Genomic DNA, 21,775 nt, shown 5'->3' with positions numbered 1-21,775 from the left:
ATGTTGAATTTGGGGGCTCGTGTTATTCCGTTTGATCTTCTAACTGTAGCTGTACGCAATATTAAGGTAGCTATCATTGAGTGGTGGTCACGGGCAAGTCCCATGTTGGCGCCTCTTCTGTTTCGGACTTCCAATAAACTGCTTCTAAAGTGCCGACTAATAGAATAGTGGTCAATTTGGTTGGAAGACGATTGCCTGTCCGTCGACACCCAGTTAATTTTATGGCACAGTTTGTGCTCGAACATAGAGCCACCAATCACAAGGCCATTGGTGTTGCAGAAATAAAAAGAACCTCTCACCATTATCATTGCAATTGCCGACACCATGAACACCTATCACATGCCTTAGCCCGTTGTTGTTACTGCCAACCTTAGCATTGAGGTCTCCTATAACCAAAATAATATCTCTGCCGGCGGATCCTAGTTGCTATAAAAACATTCTTTCTCTTCATCAGATTCGAGCTCGGTTCGGGGCGTAAAACTGTATAATGGTAACGGGACGTACTCTATTCTGAAACCTAGCTTTGATAAGCCTTTCCCCAAGGGGCTCCTACGAAATAAGGCTTCCAATCCCAACCATCGCACTCCGCTTAACTCTAAGATATCTACCCAGTACCGCATAAATTCTCTCTCTAATTGGAGGAATCTAGCATTATGCAAACCTTCACTTCATGCTTTCAGAAGCGTCTTCACATTCCACAAACCAATCTTTGTCCAGGTAAAATAGCCAAATGTCATCAACGAGTTATCATTAATTATCCGAGGCGTACTTTCGGTTTCAATAGCGGGATGGAGTTCAGTTACGAAGAGTTAATCTCTGTAACCTATCCTGAAGAGTCAGGAAACTTTGCCTTGCAATTTCAGCCAACTTATGTATATAAAGATACACAAATCATTGGCCAAAAGCTGGACTATTTGGTTATTTTAAGAGGAACGATATCTTTTATGTAGTATTCCAATACATTGTAAAAGTATGAAACTGTGATTATATTTAAATATTTTTTATTCAACACCGTCCCAAATATACATTATTTTCGATAGCAGAAAGGATGAGTTCTAAAAAAATACCATGCTAGTATTTCACGGAACTTTAGCTTAGTAGTATTTATAAAACCGAGTCGTAACAGGTAGTTACTCGAGTCCAAATTGATAGGACCTTCTACTTGCATGAAAAATTAAGTTGATGTTGGTTTGAGTATCTATTCTGGGGCTTATATTAATCCTAACTTTGCCAACAAATTGGTTTCAGTATTTTAGAAGTCATGGTCTTCAGATAAAACTAAAATGAGGCCCTTATTGGTTCCTATTAAATTGTTTATAAGTATATGATAATTAGGAACCTTATTATTTAAAAATTGTGTAAATAGGTTTGTGTAAATAAGTTTTGCGCTTCACATCTCTTCTTTTATTGTCAACCGATTAAGGTAATATGAGACAAAGGATGTGAATACTCTCTTTAAAAAAAGGTCTTACAAAGTACCTTCCAAATTATGTTCAACACGTTTTTACGGAGACAGTTTTTTTTGTTGACAACTCGTCTTCAGTCTGTCTTTTTGAATGGAGAATTTTAATGTTAATTCATTTCATTATAATTTGTTTCACCCATTTTTTTTTTACACTTTCATAATAGTCATAAAACACGATCACACCCTAGGTACACACAAAAGGCTTAAGATTTGTTCATCTGTACCCCGAAGTGTCCCACGGAGGTGTCTCTTTAAAAAAAAAAAATTAAACTCATCATCACGTTTTAAGTGTAACATTTTGAATTTCCTCCATTGTTTTGTTTTGTGGCACAATAAAGGTAGTTTTATTTAAAATTCTACACACATGTTTTCACTTTTTGTTATTACCTGACTTGCCATCCTCTATGTTAAATACGTGTCTTAGGGTTAAGGTCATAGATTATAGGTATACTCTATAAGGCTCTTGTATTCACAATGTTTAGCAAAATTAGAAGCCGCATATACGGAAAATAATAATACAAGTGTGTCTTGGCCTTGGTCGTGACTTTACTTCCATATTTTACGTTCATGGATTTTTCTTCCGATTTTTGGTATGTTAAATCATAATAATAGACTCCCTCATATGTTGGTACAATATACTTTGGGGCTTTTACTTTAAAACCTATTACCTATTGCAATAAGGAGAATGCCTACAAAATATGATTGAATTATTATTAAGTATCTATAAGTGGATGTTTAGTATAAACATAGGTAGTTGTTAAAGATACAAGAATGCGGAAGTCTTAAAATAAAATTGTTAAAATTGTTCAATTAGTGATAATACAAAATTCCAATGCAAAGAGAGGAGCTTATTTATTGGAATAATTCACACACAATATAATTTTGTCACGATATATTTCAATGGTTTTGTGATAGGAATTCTAATGTAAGAGAAGAGAAAAGGCTTAAGTACTCAGACTCTGTAATATTATTAGCAAAATCAATACCTTCATTTGGTCTTTGTATTTCCTTATTTGTTGATCCAATTTGTGCGAATTGATTAGATTTGTTTATGTACATGATTTATGCAAATGAAGAATCAACTAATTCTATTTGTGCTTGTGAACAATAAAAAACAATCGAATACTATTTACTCATCATGTTTATTTAGTACTGAATCATGCAAATCAGATTTAGGATTAAAAAGAAAACATACAAGGTGGCGCAAAAGTTGTAACTCATTTTGACGTTTCATGATTGTGGAGTTTTATCATGTTGGTGTTTTATCAATCTTTTCTTAACAAATAAAATTAAGTAAGAGAAATTGATAAAACGTTAAAGGAAGTATCCTCAATAGATTCAAATTGTTTCCGAAATATCAAAAAGTTAATCTGATATTCTTTGCCATTACAAAGAAATGGCTTTGAAAAACATAAAAACTGCTTCCATATAGGCTATAAATCTTAAGCGGTAAAATTCGTTTGCATCCCCTTGTAGATCAAAATTTCAAATGAACGCCTTTTCAATGCTTTAAAAGTTTACCCATTTTTATAAGTCGAATCAATAAGTTGTATAGTTAATTCTCGTCACACATCGATAAAATGATAAAATGTCACGTGCATTTCTAACAAAACTAAGCTCATAAAATTTTATGTTAAAATTCAAATTATATTCAAAACTAAGTTTGAAAATGTGTTTGTCAAAAATGTTTTCAAAAAGAGTTGGTATTTTGTAAAACACTTATGCCCGTTTGCTTATACGACTCATAACTATTTAAGTTCGATATAAGGTTTTGAGTTCTGCTTAATAGTTTTCACAGAACATAAATAAACCTAAGTGAAACTTATTTTATGGGGAAGAAATAAAAGGGCATAACACCTTAAGTCTCACTTAGGAGATTATATTGGGTGATAGCATTTCAGTAAATTGTAGTGCCAAAAAGACTAGTTCTTTGTTGAAACTAAAATAAAATAATAAAAATTATTTTGAAATGGCTGATTTGTTAAAAGATGATGAGGGAATAGATTGAAGTAAGTGTCCTTTGTCAGAGTTACGAAAGAAATGAGTATTTTTTTAGTTTTGATGAATTGAGCTTCTACAAAAGATTTTGTTTGAATAAAAAGATTACTATCCATGTATTTCAACAAATCGATCTAGAACGGCTTAATAACAAGTTTGATACATGACTTTTATAACAAATCGTTAAACAAAACTTTCCGTCTTCTATAAATAATTCAATTGTACCCATAAGCCACCTTTTTGGTAGCTGCTGATTTTGGAAGGATGCATGTTTCAACTGTTTCAAGAATAGTTTCAAGAATAGTTTCAAGAGTTGCCTTAGGAAATGCAAAGCTGTATAGGAAATATATTAAAATTCCATCCACATCATTATGGGCCACCTTCCAAATTTCTTTTTTATATCCTTGGTAAAATTTTTTGAGTGCTTCAACGGTCCTATAGCATGCTGAATCCGAATGGAAAAAGTTTGATGTTATGCTCTCCCAAGCTGTTTCTTTTTCCTTCCACGTAAATCCATCTGTTTTTTATTTTCAATTATTGTTTTTTCTTCATAAGCACATTCTAAGAGTGTCGCTTTTCTTTTAGAGAAAATTGGGATTTCTTGTCCTTTTCTTCTTAGCCATTATTAATTACACACATATTTTTACACAATTTGAATTCTTTTGATATTTTACATACATGTAAACGAAGTTAGCTACGTTTCTTTTTATGTGTATTTATCAATACTTTCTAAAAAGCTTAAGAAAATTAAGGACTATTATGAATTCCAACGTAGTTGGATACGAATCTCGAAAAACCGTATCATGGAATCCGTTTGTAATGCAGAATTGTTGAACATATTCGGTAATAGTTTTTTCGGGAATCGTAAAAGTTTCCCATTACGATAGATTTTGTGGTAGAGCTGATTAATGTGGTTCAAAAATATTGAGTTCGATTTCTGCTACTTTCAAAGTCTTAGGTTTAAAAACTTTCAAATAAGTTGCTTCATTCCATTATTTTCAAGTTTTCAATTAAAGTTATTGTACTAGGGGACTTATAATAATCAGTTATTTTCTTTCTAGAATAATTTAAAAATTTTGGTTGGTACTTAAAAATATCTCACGAGCACAAAACGTTTTTGACTTCAATTAAATTGAACGTTTATTTATTTATTGAATTCGTTAAACAAACTAACGGAAGAACTTAAGACTTATATTATATTTATTCTTAGATTTATAGATTTGCAATGCTTTAAGCAATTTGCAAAAAAAATATGTACTTTAAATGTTATATTTTAAAAATAATCGCTTACGAAATATACCAAACAGTAATACTTGTTGTAAACTGAACTCAATTGGTTGAGGGGACTGATTTTACAATATTTCGATCTGCTTGATGTAGGACGTAGAGGAACTTGTCTTCTAATACTTGAACGGCTATAAATAGAGTTTAATTGTTCCAAAATTGATGGTGATATGACTGAGCCATTGATTAATTTTATAATCGCTTTCTAAAAACAGATGTACTCTCTGTTTTTAGAAAGCGATGGAAGATTTATGAGCGTTAGCCTATGATTGTCCGGTGGAAGAAGCGCATGAATCTTCTTTGTACTCCTTCTATTCTGTTTATAGGGACTGAATTATGCAGCCATATTCCAATATTGGTCTTACAAATGATATATAAAGAAGGTTAAGAATATAAGGGTCGCGAAAATCATGTGAAAACCGTTTTATAAATCCGAGTGTCTTACTTGCTTTTTTAATAATATAGTCATAATGATTTGTAAAAGTTAATTTTGAGTCAAGAATAATACCAAGGTCAGAGAAAATAGAGAGTTTAATCAAATAAGAAGAATAAATCGATAATTGAAAGTCAAAATGTTTTGTTTACGTGTGAAACACATTGATTAACATTTGTCTTTGTTTAGTAAAAGCTTATTTATAAAACAACATTCGCGAAAACTATTTAGATCATCTGGTAGGAGTAAACAGTCGTCAAGTGAGTCAACACGTTTGAAAATTTTATTTTCATCAGCGTAAATTAAAACAGATGAGTGTTTTATAACAGAAGGTAAGTCGTTAACGTACAAAATAAACAGTAAAGGTCCTAAGTGGCTACCTTGTGGTACGTCAGATTAGTATTAAAATATGATGACCGCTTATTCCTAAAAACTACGTATGATGATCTATGATCTATTATAAAAGTACGACGAAACCCAACTAGTTAATGAAGTTAATGTTTTATGGCACAATTTATCAAAGGCCTTACTGAAGTCTGTAAAGACACAGTCAACGTGTTTCCGTTTTTCAAACGAATCTAAACAATAAGAACTAAAATGAACGTAAAATGTTTTGAATTTATACAGACTTCCTATAAAAATATTCAAAATACGGTTTCATATTGACGTTTTTTACACCTGGTAAAATTTTTGCCAAAGTTGGAATAAATAAAAATAAGATGATATTGTTTTACGACTCGATTATGTTAGAAAAAGATGATATTACCCGTATTTTTTTGGCATTCTATAATTAGTATAGTAGAAAATTCCCAAGAAAACCCATCGGCAATAGCCAGATTTTTGTATTTAAAAATTGGTACAACTGAAGACCTGTTAGAATAACAATAAAACAAAAAACACAAATAGAAGAAAGTTTTGTGAAAATCGAAACTTAATTTTCAAGAAGAAATGGTAGAAAACATCTGGAATTGAGATTCTAGAAAAAAGAAGGGGGTTTGTTCGTAGACTACTACATTAACATGGGATGTTGAAGCGAGCTTCAAGCTGTTTATATACCTGAATCGAATTGAAATGAGCTTGATTCGTTCGGGGATCGGATTCGAGTCAACATTTGTGAAGCAAAACCTGTGTGGAGGAGTTGGTTTTACAGATAATGCATTATGGTCTGTTTGCATGTTTGTGTACAAAAATATAGTTTTATTTTAATCAAATTATAAAAAAAGGACATGGAGTAGGTAGCATATTCTTCTTTGGTGCTGAACTATTCAGTTCTTCATTGTTTAAAACGAATCAAACTATCTCACTTGCACTTCATAAGAAACATGTAAACAAAATTTGAATTTTAGAAAATGCTGTCAAACTTAATCTTTTTAAATCTTCATGTGCGGTGGAAACACCAAGAACATTTATTTAATCTAAACTGAGATAAACCGTTGGTGGAAACATAGCAAAACAAAACTAAATCATATCAACAGTGACAGATTGATTTTTCCCCTAGGAAAACACATGATTAGAACTGCATAACTATTCAACGAACACAGCCATCGATATACAAATGCAATATCAAGCGTACCAATATTTGGGAACGAAATCACATAAAATCCATTTGAGACTCGTATAAAGGTCAAAAACCCATCCGTAGTAAGATTCTACTTTAACTTTTATCGGTAGTATTTTTGTTATTCGTGTAAAATCCTATTATACTATTGACAGATTTTCGAACAAAACACGGGTTGACTTCAAAATTATTTCATTCATTTTAGTTTTTAGTTTCTTTTAAATCCGATTTTAGAAATACATAAAATGTTAAGAATGAATAGGAATAGGAATAGGAATAGGAATAGGAATAGGAATAGGAATAGGAATAGGAATAGGAATAGGAATAGGAATAGGGATAGGAATAGGAATAGGAATAGGAATAGGAATAGGAATAGGAATAGGAATAGGAATAGGAATAGGAATAGGAATAGGAATAGGAATAGGAATAGGAATAGGAATAGGAATAGGAATAGGAATAGGAATAGGAATAGGAATAGGAATAGGAATAGGAATAGGAATAGGAATAGGAATAGGAATAGGAATAGGAATAGGAATAGGAATAGGAATAGGAATAGGAATAGGAATTGGAATAGGAATAGGAATAGGAATAGGAATAGGAATAGGAATAGGAATAGGAATAGGAATAGGAATAGGAATAGGAATAGGAATAGGAATAGGAATAGGAATAGGAATAGGAATAGGAATAGGAATAGGAATAGGAATAGGAATAGGAATAGGAATAGGAATAGGAATAGGAATAGGAATAGGAATAGCAATAGCAATAGGAATAGGAATAGGAATATGAGAAAGATTTTCGTACAATTTATGGAATTGGACCTTAATCATTTTCAATTAAAATCTATTACTGTTGTATTTATGCTTCTAAGATTCATTAAATACTCAAAAATGTATAAACTATGTTCATTGCCTCTCTCTTTATAGAAAATTTGTTTAGACTTAGCAGATTTCTTAAAATTCTTCATTAATGTATGTGCATTTATTTCAAAAATCTAATCTATCCACTTATGCTAAATAACCCTATACAAGAAAGATCAATAATTTTATGAAATGATGAAAGAATTGTTAAGACTAATCATACCCTCTTATAGTAGTTAAAGGCATCACTTACATAGGATAGTATTTCATCACAGATAAACCACCGACTTTAAAGTTAAATTATTGCTTCAGTCCATGTTCCCATATAAGCCGTCACGATCAATCAACGTTTCAGGCAAAAATCAATTTTCTATTTGTGGCTTCTTATATTACGAGAATGGTTTTGGTAAATTTCTGTATACGTAAGAGTAATTTGTGACCTAAACCTTTGGCCACCACTTTTAAGATTGGTATATAGAAAAGTTAAATATAATGAGTATTGGAATTCCAAATAGATGTAACCATATAAAAAGAAAGAAAATTAAGTTCATAAATAGTTAATAGTGCCAAACTACACACCCAAACCATTTTCTATTCGTTATGAAGAGACACCTTTAACATGATGTGATATTTTGTTCTGCTTAGTTGATTTTTTAAATCAATTTTAATTGAGTGATTATGTACATAAAAGTAGATTCTATTTTATTAATAAAATCCAATCAACTGGAAAATTGATGAGTTACGTTGAAAGACATGATCAGTTCACATTTTTAATGAATTGTATAAAGAGTCAATGAAGTGAGAAAAAACATTGCCCTATTTTCCGATGTTGATTTTTCTTTTATTGATTTTATTTAAATTTAATTGCGTGAGATCTCACAGAGAATCAGCTTACATGTTTTTACCTCTTTTATTTTTGGCTATTGCACAAGTTCAGTAATACATTTAAATGCTATTATTTCCTCAGCCGGCAACACAAAATATTAAATTTGTATGCATCATTATTTACATCTGACCAGTGCAATAAGGTTTTCATTGGATTGGTAGAATGAATCAATACATTTTTTACTAAATCTTGTCGAAATACAAATTTCCTATTTTTCTTGTGTTCCATTGGACAAATTAAATTGATTTAGATTACTTTGGTTTCATATAAAATTTGCAGACACGAAAATTCACAGTTAATTTTTCATTGAAAAAACACACAATTTTTTAAAATCGTTAAAATTCGATCTGGTTGATACTTTGGAAACAATTTTGAGTTAAATGTTTAACAAGTTTAATATGAATAATTTGATACGAGAGGTGTCAAATTCAAAAAGTGACATTTACCATTATGAATGACTGATAAATAATACCCGTGGTTTTTTGGCATTCCTTAAATAGTAAAGTAGAAAATTCCCAAGGAACCCCATTGGCAGTAGCCACAATTTTGTATTTAAAAATTAGTACAACTGAAAGAAGACCTATCAGAATAATAATAAAATAAAAACACAAATACAAGAAAGTTTTGTGAAAATCAAAAGTTGAAATTAACTGTAGCCAAGAAACTAGCTAAAACTAATAAAATGGACAAAATGGTAAGAAAACATCTGGGAATTGAGATTCTTTAAGAGTGGTTCATTTAACAATTCAGCTTTGACAAGAAATATAAACTTCAAGAAGGGAGTTTGTTAGTAGACTCCATTAAAATGTGGTGTTGAAGTGAGCTTGTAGTTCACCTCAATTCTTTTTATTCGATTCGATTCCGGTCGGGCTTTGGTGTCGAGCCAAAATTTAAATTTGTGAAGAAAAACCATTGTGGAGGAGTTGGTTTTACAGATAATGCCTTATGGTTTGTTTATTCAAATGTTTGTGTACTAAAAATATAGTTTTGCTTAAATCAAATTAAAAAAAGTTGCTGAACTATTCAGTTCTTCATTGTTTAACACGAATGAAACTATCTCGCTTGCACTTCATAAGAAACATCAAAGCCCCATTTGCATTTAAGAAAGTGCTGTCAAACTTAATCGTTTTTAAATGTTCTTGTGCGGTGGAATCAAAAAGGTTTATTTAATCTAAACTGAGATAAACCCTTCGTAGAACGGTGGAGACATAGCAAAACTTAACTATATTTTCTATTGTTTTCTCTTGCAAGCCCAGTTAGTCCATTTTCATTAACAAATCTAAATTATATCAACAGTAAGAGATTGACTTATTCACCTATGGAAAACACATGATTCCAAATGCACAACTACTCAACGAACACAGCCATCGAGATACAAATACAATATCAATCGTACCAACCTTGAGAACAAAATCACATAAGATCCATTCGAGACTCGTATAAATGTCAAAAACCCATCCTTAGTAAGATTCTTCTTTTACTTTTATTGGTAGTGTTCATACTGCGGATATTTTTTTTGTTATTGGTGTAAAATCCTACTTTACTATTGATAGACTTTCCAACAAAACGCGGGTAATGCTATCAAATTTGATAGTAAATATTAAAAAAAAGATTTCGAAAACTAAAATAATCAATTTCTAATCACAAAATAATCTTACCGCAAAATAAACGAATTATGGTTTTGTTAATTCTCGTTAAAGTGACACTCTTGACGAAATTTACTACTATTTTCTTAAATGGCACTCTAAGCCTTTCAAAAACTGTTCAATTTCTTACAGAATTTTGTTTCAATAAATTAAAAGCTGGTATTTACTTACTTAAGTTGGCGCTACAGTCCTGTGTGAACTAGGGCCTCACCCAACAAACTTCTCCATCTAGCTCGGTCCCTAGCTAGATGTCTCCAGTTTCGCGCTCCAAGTTGGGTGAGGTCACCTTCCACTTGTGCGCGCCACCTGATCCGCGGTCTTCCTCTACTGCGCTGTCCTGTGGATGCGGATTCGAAGAGTTTCCGGGCCGGAGCATTGGTATCCATGCGCTCTACGTGACCCAGCCATCTTAGTCGTTGGACTTTTACTCTTCTGGCTAAGTCTACGTCGCTGTACAGCCCGTACAGTTCGTCGTTCCATCTTCTCCTCCACTCCCCTTCGATGCATACGGGACCGTAGATCACACGAAGAACTTTTCTCTCGAAGCGACCCAAGGTGCTTTCATCCGCTTTTGTAATGGTCCATGCTTCTGCGCCGTATAGCAGGACAGGGATGATAAGGGTCTTTAATAGCAACACTTTGGTCCTTTGAGAGAGGACTTTACCACTCAATTTCTTTCTTAGCACAAAGAAACAGCGGTTAGCAAGAGTTATTCTGCGTTTGATCTCAGCGCTGGTGTTGTTTTCTGCGTTTACAGCGGAGCCTAGGTAGGCGAAGTCCTTGACTACCTCAAAGTTACGTCTGTCGATGGTGACGTTTTGACCCAGACGTCGGTATTGTATGTCCTTTCTTGACGACAGCGTGTACTTTGTTTTGCCCTCATTAACCGTTAAACCCATTATTCTCTACCTCAAACTCATAAAAGCTCCATTGACATCATGCTGAGTTCCTCCGATTATGTCAATGTCATCAGCATATGCCAGTAATTGGACAGACTTTTGAAAAATAGTGCCTCTAGTGTTGACGTGTGAGCTCTGCACTATTCTTTCAAGCACGATGTTAAAAAAATCGCATGACAGCGCATCACCTTGTCTAAAGGCTTTTTTGACATCAAAAGGTTCTGTTAAGTTGTTTCCAACCTTTATGGAGCAGCGTGAATTCTCCATGGTCATCCTGCACTAACGGACGAGTTAGACATGGCTCTATACAGCTCGTCCCTGTGAAATCGATGAAAAGATGGTGGGTGTCGATTTGGTGTTCTTGAGTTTTTTCCAGGATCTGCCGTAATGTGAATATTTGATCAACTGTGGACTTTCCTGGTCTAAAACCACACTGATAAGGACCTATCAGGCTGTTGACGATGGGCTTTAGACGTTCACATATTACGGCAGAGAAGATTTTATAGGCGATGTTAAGTAGACTTATTCCTCTATAGTTGGTACAGTTTAGAGGGTGTCCTTTTTTCAGGATCGAGCAAACAATACTGAGGTTCCATTCATCGGGCATGTTTTCTTCCGACCATATCTTACAGATAAGTTGGTGCATGCCCCTAACCAGCTCATCCCCGGCTGCTTTAAAGAGCTCGGCATTCAAGCCATCTGCTCCAGCGGCTTTATTAGACTTCAACTTAGATATGGCAATCTTTACTTCGTCTAAGTTGGGAGGACGGGATTGTTGGCTTTCGTCGTCTATATCGAATGGGTCATCCTGCCTGACAGCGGAATTCAGTTATTCGTCGCTTTTATACAGTCTGCAGAAGTGATCCTTCCATATCCTCAGCATTGACTGCGGTTCCACTATGATGTTTCCACTTTCGTCTTTGCAGCCTTCGGTTCTAGGTTTATGTACCTGTGAATTTCGTTTCACCTGTTCATAAAACTTTCGAACCTCATTCCTCCTTTTATACCTCTCAACATCTTCGACCGCACGCTTCTCATGCCCTCTCTTTTTCTTTCTGAGAAGTCGGCGTTCCTCTCGCCTCTTCTGCTCATAGAGCTCATGAGCAGCTCTCGTCCTTTTATGCAGCGCCGCTTTGCGGCGTTGTTTGGCTGCATTTGCCTGCCGACATTCCTCATCAAACCAGGGGTTCCTTGTTGGTGGCTGTTTGAAATCCAGGACATCAGAGGCGGCTTCTCTGATTGTATCTTGGCAATTTTGCCACTGGTTTTCGATACATTGTGTTGGCGGCAGAGAACTTCGAGAGAGGTTACTTGTAACTCGGTCGGAAAAGGATTTGGCGATCTCTGGCGATTGTATCCGTTCGACGTTGTATATTCTCCCAGCACCTCCCTGTTTTGCCTTGGGTCTGGAAATCCGAAGTGCTACCTTGGCTACAACGAGGTAGTGGTCCGAGTCGATGTTAGCTCCTCAGAAAGTTCGTACATCCATAATGCTGGAAGCGTGTCTGGCGTCGATCGCAATATGGTCAATCTGGTTGACGGTAGATTGATCTGGAGAAGTCCAAGTTCCTTTGTGGATGTTGAGGTGTGGAAAACGCGTACTGGCTACCATGACGTTTCGCATCGCAGCAAAATCTATGAGTCGGAAGTGTTGTCGTGCAGGCTGTTCTTCCCGATTATTCCACCAAAGATGTCTTCCCTTCCTAGCTTGGCATTAAAATCGCCCAGGACTATTTTAATATCGTAGCTAGGGCACTGCTCATATGTTTTGTCTAAGAGCTCGAAGAACATATCTTTGGTGTTGTCGTCTTTCTCTTCTGTGGGGGCGTGCGCGCATATCAGGTTAATGTTGCCGAATTTAGCCTTGATGCGTATGGTCATGAGGCGCTCATTGATGCACCTATAGCTCAAGACTTCTTGCCTAAATCTGGCTCCGATGACGAATCCGCATCCAAATAAGTGCTGTTGGTTTTCGTGGTAGCACCATAGTAGATATCGCAGTTTTTCATTCTCTTTTTGCCCGGCCCATCCCATCGTATTTCCTGGATGGCGGTGATATCTGCTTTATATCGTTCTAGAGCCTCCGCTAATTCTTCGGCTGCACGTGGTCTGTTAAGGGACCTAACATTCCACGTGCATATCCGAAGTTCGTTGTCCTTTATTCGTTTGCGTTGGTTGTCAACAGTAAATCCGTCCGTATCCGAGGCTTGTTGGTGCCTCGCAACTATGAAAGCTTTTACGTGGCCAGGAAGTCACCCCGACGCACAACCTCCAACCTGGAGGGCCAGATCCTAAATATAACTCCAAGGATGTGGAGCCGGATAAAACCGCTCCTTACAGGCCTGGGCTCCGAATAAGTCGAAGAAGCCCTATAAGGTATTCACTAAGTAGTTCAACCTTACTGGAACTGTAGACGCCAACGTTGATTCCATCTCGGGAATTCCTCCGCTGTCGTCTGGGTAAGGAGAGGTGCCTTTGTGGAAACACCTCTCCCCACCTCTCTCGTTTGCTGCCCCCAACAACTTTCCACTGGGGTTGGAACCCAATCTCCAGTTGATGTACTAGGCACCCGATGTTCACCACGTGGAGGTGAGAGTAGGAGTTGATAGACAGAGGTTGGTTTTAAGAAAAAACCTGTGGACGCTTGTGTCCTCTTGAATGCACATGTCTACCATTTAAACATCAAAGCTGGTATTTGGTCAATTTAAATTTCCTTCAAATTTTTTTTTTTTCGTACAGGATTCATGGAACAGGATAACTTCGTGAACGTGTTGATGAGTGTGGTAGAGCTGTCAAATTCAAAGCTAAACATATTTTCAAACTTTTATTAGTATTTGGGCAAATAATAGTAAATTTTCATAAAAAATCTAGATCTTAAATCAATAAAAAATCAATTTGTTATACCCCTGGAATGCAATAACAGGGGACATTTATGTGTCTGACATATCTAGATCAAGAATAAATTGATTTATTTTACCCATAGAAAACCCCATTCAAATTCAATATTTTCAGTTAATAGCTTGTATGATATTGATATGAAATTTTCACAACTTTTGATCTTTCGCAATTTGTGCCAATTGGCCAGTTTATATTTAAAAGTTCTTAAAGATTTCCTTTTCTTGGAAGTATACAAAAAAATTCTCATACAAGTTTTTCACTTTTGCTATCAGAAATCTCAGGTAAAAACTTTTATTATTCGACTTCGAAGAAATACTCTATCACACAATTTAAAAAGGATGAAAAGAAATGCAAGTTAATTTGATGAATAAATATAGAATTGTGTTAATATTTCATTCTCCTGCTCTGTCATCCGGTCTAAAAAAGTTCTCAGAAATCTTAGAAACATAATCTGGCTAAATTATTTGTGTGAAATTGGCTATGACTGGACACAGTATTGCCATTTCCCTCATATATTTTATTTTCTTTGTATACTCTTAAATGTTCATTTCTTAAATAAATCTAAATAAGCGCCACCTATTATTAAAAGCAATTTCAATTCTATATTTCTAGATTTTGGCATATTCACTAGTATGTTTTAAAACATTCAATAAACTATTTTACATGCAATCAAAAATGTATTTATTCATGGTATATACATTCACATATCTACAAAAATGATATTTCTTGTTAAAAATTTGAAAGTTCAAAACTTCAAAGTCAATTTTGCTAACAATACTTGTTATGCTAAACGAACTAAATTGAATGCTTATATCTTGATTGTCATTCACCTAACGCCATCCTATCATCCATATATTCGTTTTTCGTGTTTTTTATTTGCTTCATTATTGGCGCTAAAGTGTGTCATCAAGATATGAGCACCATAATATTCTGTCATAGCTCACTATTTGAATTTAATTATCCTAAAAGCATCTTAATGCGAAACCAACATGACACATAGGCAAACCTTTAAATATGACACTTTGAGATATATACTCGTAGAAGCGCAAACTTCAAAAATATGCCAACCAACGCCGCACAGTGTGTGTTGCGTGCTAACACGATATTACTTACCGTAAAAAAAGTTTTTATTATATTTTGTGTTTTTGTTCATTTGATATCATTCAGAATTATATACTCTTGAACTTGAAAGTCAGCGACTTATATGGAAACAAAAACATTTCCTCCCTGAGCACACCTATCTAATAATAATATTAGCAAGCTTATGCTGGCATGTCTTACATAATATTATAATGTCAAACCACATCGAGCGTGCTGGCAATGCGTAAATATAATGTGTTGTGTCTCCGTCTAATGTCCAGCAACACCGAGAGTCTTATATTAATTTGTTAGCACCTTAAGTAAGCTCGTCGAATTAATTAATTTACTTACTTCATAAAACCTTGAGCGACAGCACTGAGTATAATAAAATTAAAGGAACTCTCTAACTGTCTGCCTCTGTGGACCATCAATCATGATGTAAGCTGATGTAAGGTAACGAACGCTAGCAGGTACATACTCGTACCTATTGCATTTGAATGACCTGTTCAGGTGTTAATAATTGGTCATCAGGTGTAGGTAATTTGAAACGCATGACATGAGCTATCACAAAAATGTCAAGTGTTCGACTGTTGGTCGTGATACGGTTGTTTGAAAAGGTGCCACCCAAGCCTAATGTTCACGTGTAAACGCTTGATGGAAGTCATGGTTGGAAAGTGTACATAAGTATGTCTTATGCTCAGCTCATTCAATGATCGCGTTCAAAGTCAAGTCAAGTTTAAGCTAGGAAAATATGTGTAGTCATTATTATGCGACTTCGAAAAAATGTTTGTTTATGTTAATTCAACTCTTGACCGGCTCGGCTGTCAAATGGGATGGCGGTATAATGTTGTGTAATTGGGCGGCTTTGTTCTGAATGAATGGCGTTGTATTATTTGTCTAAGTCGTCGTCGACGTTGTCGTTCGTCCTTACGGCGTTGTCAGTCAGCCATTAATTATTGATAAATGATTCAATAATGAATGTGTGTCATGATTGATTCTAATGAATAAAAATCTAAATAGGTGATTTTTGTCAAAGTGTAAAAGTTGAAACCAGTTTGACAGAATCGATTGGTCAGCTTTTTGTTGAATTTGCTTTTCTTTTCTGACAGAATCTTGAATGGAATTTTGTTTAATAAATAATACATACTATACACTTTTTAAAAAACTCTTCATTAGTTTTGGATAGCTTATAACTTAATTAATTATAAGATCAGTGGTTTTGGTTTTGTATATGCATAATGCTTATTCATTAATTTCTAAGTAAAATTTGGAGTGGTTAAGGAATGTTTTTTTTTCTTTTTGAATTATAATCTGGTTTAATGACACAATCGGTTTAAGGTTGATTAAAACTTTAATATTTAAAAAAGTGGGGATAATTATGTGAAGTTATGGCTTTATTATAATCTGGAGTTGAATGAATAAAAACGATCTGGCTTAGCTTTCATTATATCCATGAATATTCGCTATTTATAATTATGTGATTTCTATCAATTCAAATAGGAGCAATAATTTTACCAAACTTACACGACTGTCAACAAATTAACGATTACAACGTATTAATTGGTCGGGTATTTACAATTCCCAATTTACTTAATTTATTGTTGCTCTTTTAATTGCGTGAGAATTTGAAATGTAATCGAATTAAGAGCTTTGTTGAAATATGGAAGTTTTGTGATTCATGTTTTTTTTTAACAATGGAGATAAAGAATTTTAAGCAAACTTTCGAATGAACAGTTTATAACGCATCTATTTTTGCACTGATTTTTGAAAAAAAAAATGTATCTTCGCTTAAACAGGAAAAAGTAAATGATTTTTTGATAACTAATGATTTTTGCGTTTTAGTTTACGTTTGTATAAATTCATATTATAAATGGTTTTAGAAATTTGTAAGTTAACATTTTTAGTAAAACGGAATTAAAAAAAAATTAAAAGGTTGAAAGCTTCTTTGCTAATTTAAAGCATGGTCACAGAATATAAAGAGATTTTTCCAACCAACGACGGATCCGTTCATTACACCAAACATTTGTTCTCTAGAGAGGACAATATGTTGAATGTAGAGCCTTTGAATTTCTTGTAGTATCGAAGGCAAATAGCTATGAAATGGTAAATATCTTCACTCTCATTTCTGTTACAATAATTGCAAATAAGATCTTCCGATGCGGAATGCAATTCAAGTTCAATATTTCAACTCTTGCTCGGAAAATTATACCTATAGCTCTCCCAGAAAGCCTATTATTGAAATAATTTGTCGCATTAGTATTTAAATCACTTGATGACGATGATGATGCTCTAGTTAAATGTTGAAGATATATATTTTCATCAACTTTTGCGATAACATGCGAAAAGATATCTTGCCAGTTATCTATGTTAAACTCATTCAGTTCAAGAGAAACATTATGCAATCGGTTCTGTTGAGTCCATTCCTTAAATGGCGATGATTCGGTTCGCAAAAGAATCTTCATGATAGATGTGTGAAAATTCGAACTTGGTTTACTTATTACTCTTGTTAGAAAATCTGCATGCAGTTTCAAATTTTTGATATAAATCGGCGCAATTCCGGACTCAATTTGAATTGCAAAGGTTGGAGTCGAATTAGGTGACCGAAATATTCTTTTGAAAAAGAGGCGTTGTATCAACTCAAATTCATCAAAATAAGTGTGACCAAAAACTTGAATACCGTTACACAAGCAAGTGTTAACGGTTGCTTGAAAAACTCGATATTTAGATCCTTAGTCTATGTTTTTGTTTGAAAAGAAAGTTGGCCACATTATGTTAAGAGCTACTTGAGCTTCTTTACACTTACGCTGAACATGTTTATTGAAGCTACCGTTTGCAGATATCGACACTCCTAGATATTTGAGTTCCTGTACTATTTCAATAGGTTGGTTGTTAAAGAACCACCACATTTCTTCTCTCAAACTTCTACAACTCCGTGCCTCATATACCATTATATTTGTTTTCTCTGAGTTTATTTTAAGGTCCCAGATATTGCAGTACGTTTGGACCCTTTTGATTTGTAGCTGGAGAGAAAATGGTTTATCCACTAGCATAACGAAGACATGCGCGTAAAGAAGCACTTTTATACGAATATCAGAAAAAAAAAAACAAAGTCCAAAGGGTAAATTATCTGAAATATCATCAATGTAAAAGGCAAACAAGATTGGGCTCATGATACATCCTTGGGGAACACCAAACTGTAGCATAAGTTTTGCATACAAATTTTTCGTAGATATTTAGAAATTTTCTAGATATACCAAGTGAGGCCATTTTGTAAATGAAAGCTTGTCTATTGACGGTATCAAATGCAGCTTTTAAATCGATAAAGCAAGCTTATATCTTCTTTTTCTTTTGGATAAATTTGTTAGCAATACTCGATAAAGCAAAAATATGGTCAACTTTTGAAAAACCCTCTTGAAAACCAGCTTAAAACATACTAAAGCGATTGTTTGATTCTACCCAATTGATAAGTCTTTTATATAGGATTGTAGCAATTAATTTTCTAATGGAATTTAATATTGAAATACCTCTGAAATTCTCAGGTAAGCTAGCATCACCTTTCTTAAATACTGAAAATATAACAGCTTTATTAAAGCTCGTGGGAATGCAAGCGGAATCGTACAAGTTGTTGTAAAAAGAAAGAAGATATTGCTTGTATTCTAAAGATGATTTTTTCAGAAATTCAACGGGGATGCCATCTATTCCTGTGGACTAATTGTTTTTCATGTTAAAAAGAGCAAGTTCCAGTTCATCAAGGACTATTACAGAATCAAGCAAAATTATTTATTTATTTATTTATTTATTTAATTCGTTAAAATCTAACGTTAACAATATTTAAAAAAATTCTTATAATCTAATAATATCTAATATCATAATTTATATTTATTATACAATATTGTTGAAAAACATAAGTTTAAATTGTTTACATTTTATATTATCATTTACAGATTCTAAACAAAAATGAAATTCGTTATAAATTGTTATTAACTGATTGAGAGGGCTACATACACCATAGTTTGATCTGCTAAATATTTGAATAATAGGTTGCTGTCGCCTTAAACTTGCACGACTGAAACTGAAATTTAATTTACTTAGAACTGATGGTAATGATATCGAACCATTAATAATCCCAACAATAAAACAAAATTGTAAATACTTTCTGTGGTTAGTCAAAGAAGGGAGGCTGATCAAAGCTAGTCTTTGAGAATAAGGAGGAAATAGATTTACCCTTGCCCATGGAAGAGACCGAAGACAGAAACGCAGAAACCTTTTTTGGATCGCTTCAATTCTTGAAACATGTATTGAGTAATAAGGTGACCATACCACACAACCGTATTCTAAAATTGGTCTAACAAACGAAATAAATAGAAGTTTAAGAACATAAGGATCCCGAAAATCACGACCGAATCTTTTAATGAATCCAAGAACCCTATTGGCTTTTTTAATTATATAACTTAAATGATCATTAAATGATAATTTAGGATCTAGAATAATACCTAAGTCAGAAAACATAGAAACTTTACATAACGGACAAGAATCAAACATATAGTCGTACAAAAACGGAATTTTTTTACGTGTAAAACTCATAGTTTTACATTTGTAAACATTTAAAACAAGTCGGTTTTTATTGCACCATTCCCTAAATATTGTTAAGTCTTCTTGTAATAATAAACAGTCAGAGGAGGATTTTATACTTTAGAAAAGCTTAATGTCATCAGCATAAATAAGGACAGACGAGTTTTTTAAGTTTGAAACCAAGTCGTTAATAAATAAAACAAATAAAATAGGACCTAGGTGGCTGCCCTGAGGGACGCCAGAATTGACAACAAATTGAATTGAACTTTCATTACGAAACAAAACAGAATAACGACGATTTTTTAAGTATGAAGAAATCCAATTTATAAAATTGTTGTTAAATCCTAGATGGTATAATTTTAGAATTAGTGTATTGTGACATAACTTGTCAAAGGCTTTACTAAGGTCAGTAAATACGCAATCAACTTGCCCGCGTTTTTCAAATACATCTAGACAAAAGGACACGAAGTTAAATAAATTGGTTACAGTGGATCTCTTTTTGACAAAGCCATACTGGCTATCACAAATAAGAGAACTACAATGAAAAGAAAGAACATTACTCACAATTGACTCAAACAGTTTAGGTATCACAGATAGTTTCGCAATGGGCCTATAGTTCATTATTTCATTCTTTGGGCCTTTTTTGTGTATGGGATATAAATAATCGACTGTTTGTATATTTTGTTAGCTTTCAGATATGCAGACTTAAAATGGTCTAAGTTATATCTTCTAAACAACTTAATGATTTTATTCTGAGCCTCATACATTCGGAATCAAACCATTTATTTCTGGGTTGCAGCTGCTTGGGACTACTTATACGGGAAGCAGATAATCTAACAATTTTGTTTATTTGTTCTCCTAATTGATCAATTGCTGAAGGGCTTGGGGGTGGCAGCGACCCAACGTGAAGGTTTAATCTTTCTCGGAATCTCTCTACCTCCTGAGGTATCTACTTAAGCCTTGGAATTTTTTCTAAGCTTGGGCTATATATTTCATGCAAGCCATTTACCAGAGTTGGTAAATAAGACGTAAAAGTTGCTATTAATATTTCAAAATCATTAACAGCCTGAAACTAATCACCATACAATGTGGGAGAGAATACACCAGTTTCAAGTTTTTTTTGCTTCCTATAAAATACTATAACTTTTTGACATGACAATGTTGCACCAAGCATTCCCGAAAGTGTCAAAAAACCTAACAAAGTCTAAGAGGAAATAAGAAAATTGGAAAATATTTTTGGATAACCAACAAATATTGAAGCGATCATTAAGAATTTCCTTCATTGAACAAAGTTACCTGATTGAAATACATTGGAATTGTGTGAAATGGGAACACAAATCAGTGGAACGATTCGTTTCGCTTTTCAACATAAAAGTTTCAGCTGTTCTGGAAAATCAATTTCCTTCTGGAAAACTAAAAGCTACAATTTTAGCGAAAAAAATGAGGAATTTCACAGTCAAATGTCCATTCAAAAAAAATTCCGGATTGATTTCAATGATAGCTATAACTTGTCCCTAAACTAAAAATGTTGGTAAACCTGATTTGCTTTTATCTCAAAATTCTGCTCGAACTGTTGTTCAACGTACCCAACCTGATAAGCTGTCAAAGTCAATAATTTTGTTTGTTATGTTCAATATCGGAAGTGTGGTCTAAGTTTTCAATATAGTTGGAAAGTATATATTTCTAAGATCTCCAAGATTTCCGTATTCTTCTTCCCTGTTATATCTTTTCGGAAAATTCTCAGAAATCTTAGAAGTATAAACTGGCCAAATATGATGATCGTTCACGTTGTTGATAGTTTCAGACGGAATGGGTACGTTCATCTGAGTCATCAGATAAATAGTTGAACGTTATGTTAGTGCGAAGGACTGTCATGCCATATGTCTTGAGTTCGATCCCTTCGCCCTCGAGTTTTTTACTGCCTCTTGCGAGGAATTGACAAATCCTCCAAGAGTAACTCTTGCTAATAAATGTGTTTTTTCAAATTAGGCGTTCGGATTCGGCTTGTCCATCCCTGACAATGTTTGAGTGTTGTAAGTCACTAGGCCCTAGTTCTCTTCTGTTCAGCTGTTTTGAGTCCTCTTTTCCACATGACAGCTGTCAAATAAAATAAAAAGCTTTAAGAATTCATGTATCAGTGCTTGATAAAATAAAATGACGTTTTGAAGTCCAATCATCAATCATACCGTTTAAGCTTGA

The 21,775-nt window shown here is 33.9% G+C and overlaps 1 protein-coding gene across 2 annotated transcripts in view; it reads left to right on the top strand.

The window, feature by feature from the left end:
- Positions 1-21,775, top strand: part of LOC129953818 (CD151 antigen-like) — a 138,983-nt gene that overhangs the window by 115,593 nt on the left and 1,615 nt on the right. The gene's annotated exons all lie outside the window — the stretch shown is intronic.

Source organism: Eupeodes corollae, chromosome 1 (genome assembly GCF_945859685.1).
Source record: "Eupeodes corollae chromosome 1, idEupCoro1.1, whole genome shotgun sequence".
Lineage (NCBI taxonomy): Eukaryota > Metazoa > Arthropoda > Insecta > Diptera > Syrphidae > Eupeodes > Eupeodes corollae.
Note: the sequence above shows the minus strand (reverse complement) of the source record. Positions and strands in the feature narration are given on the sequence as shown.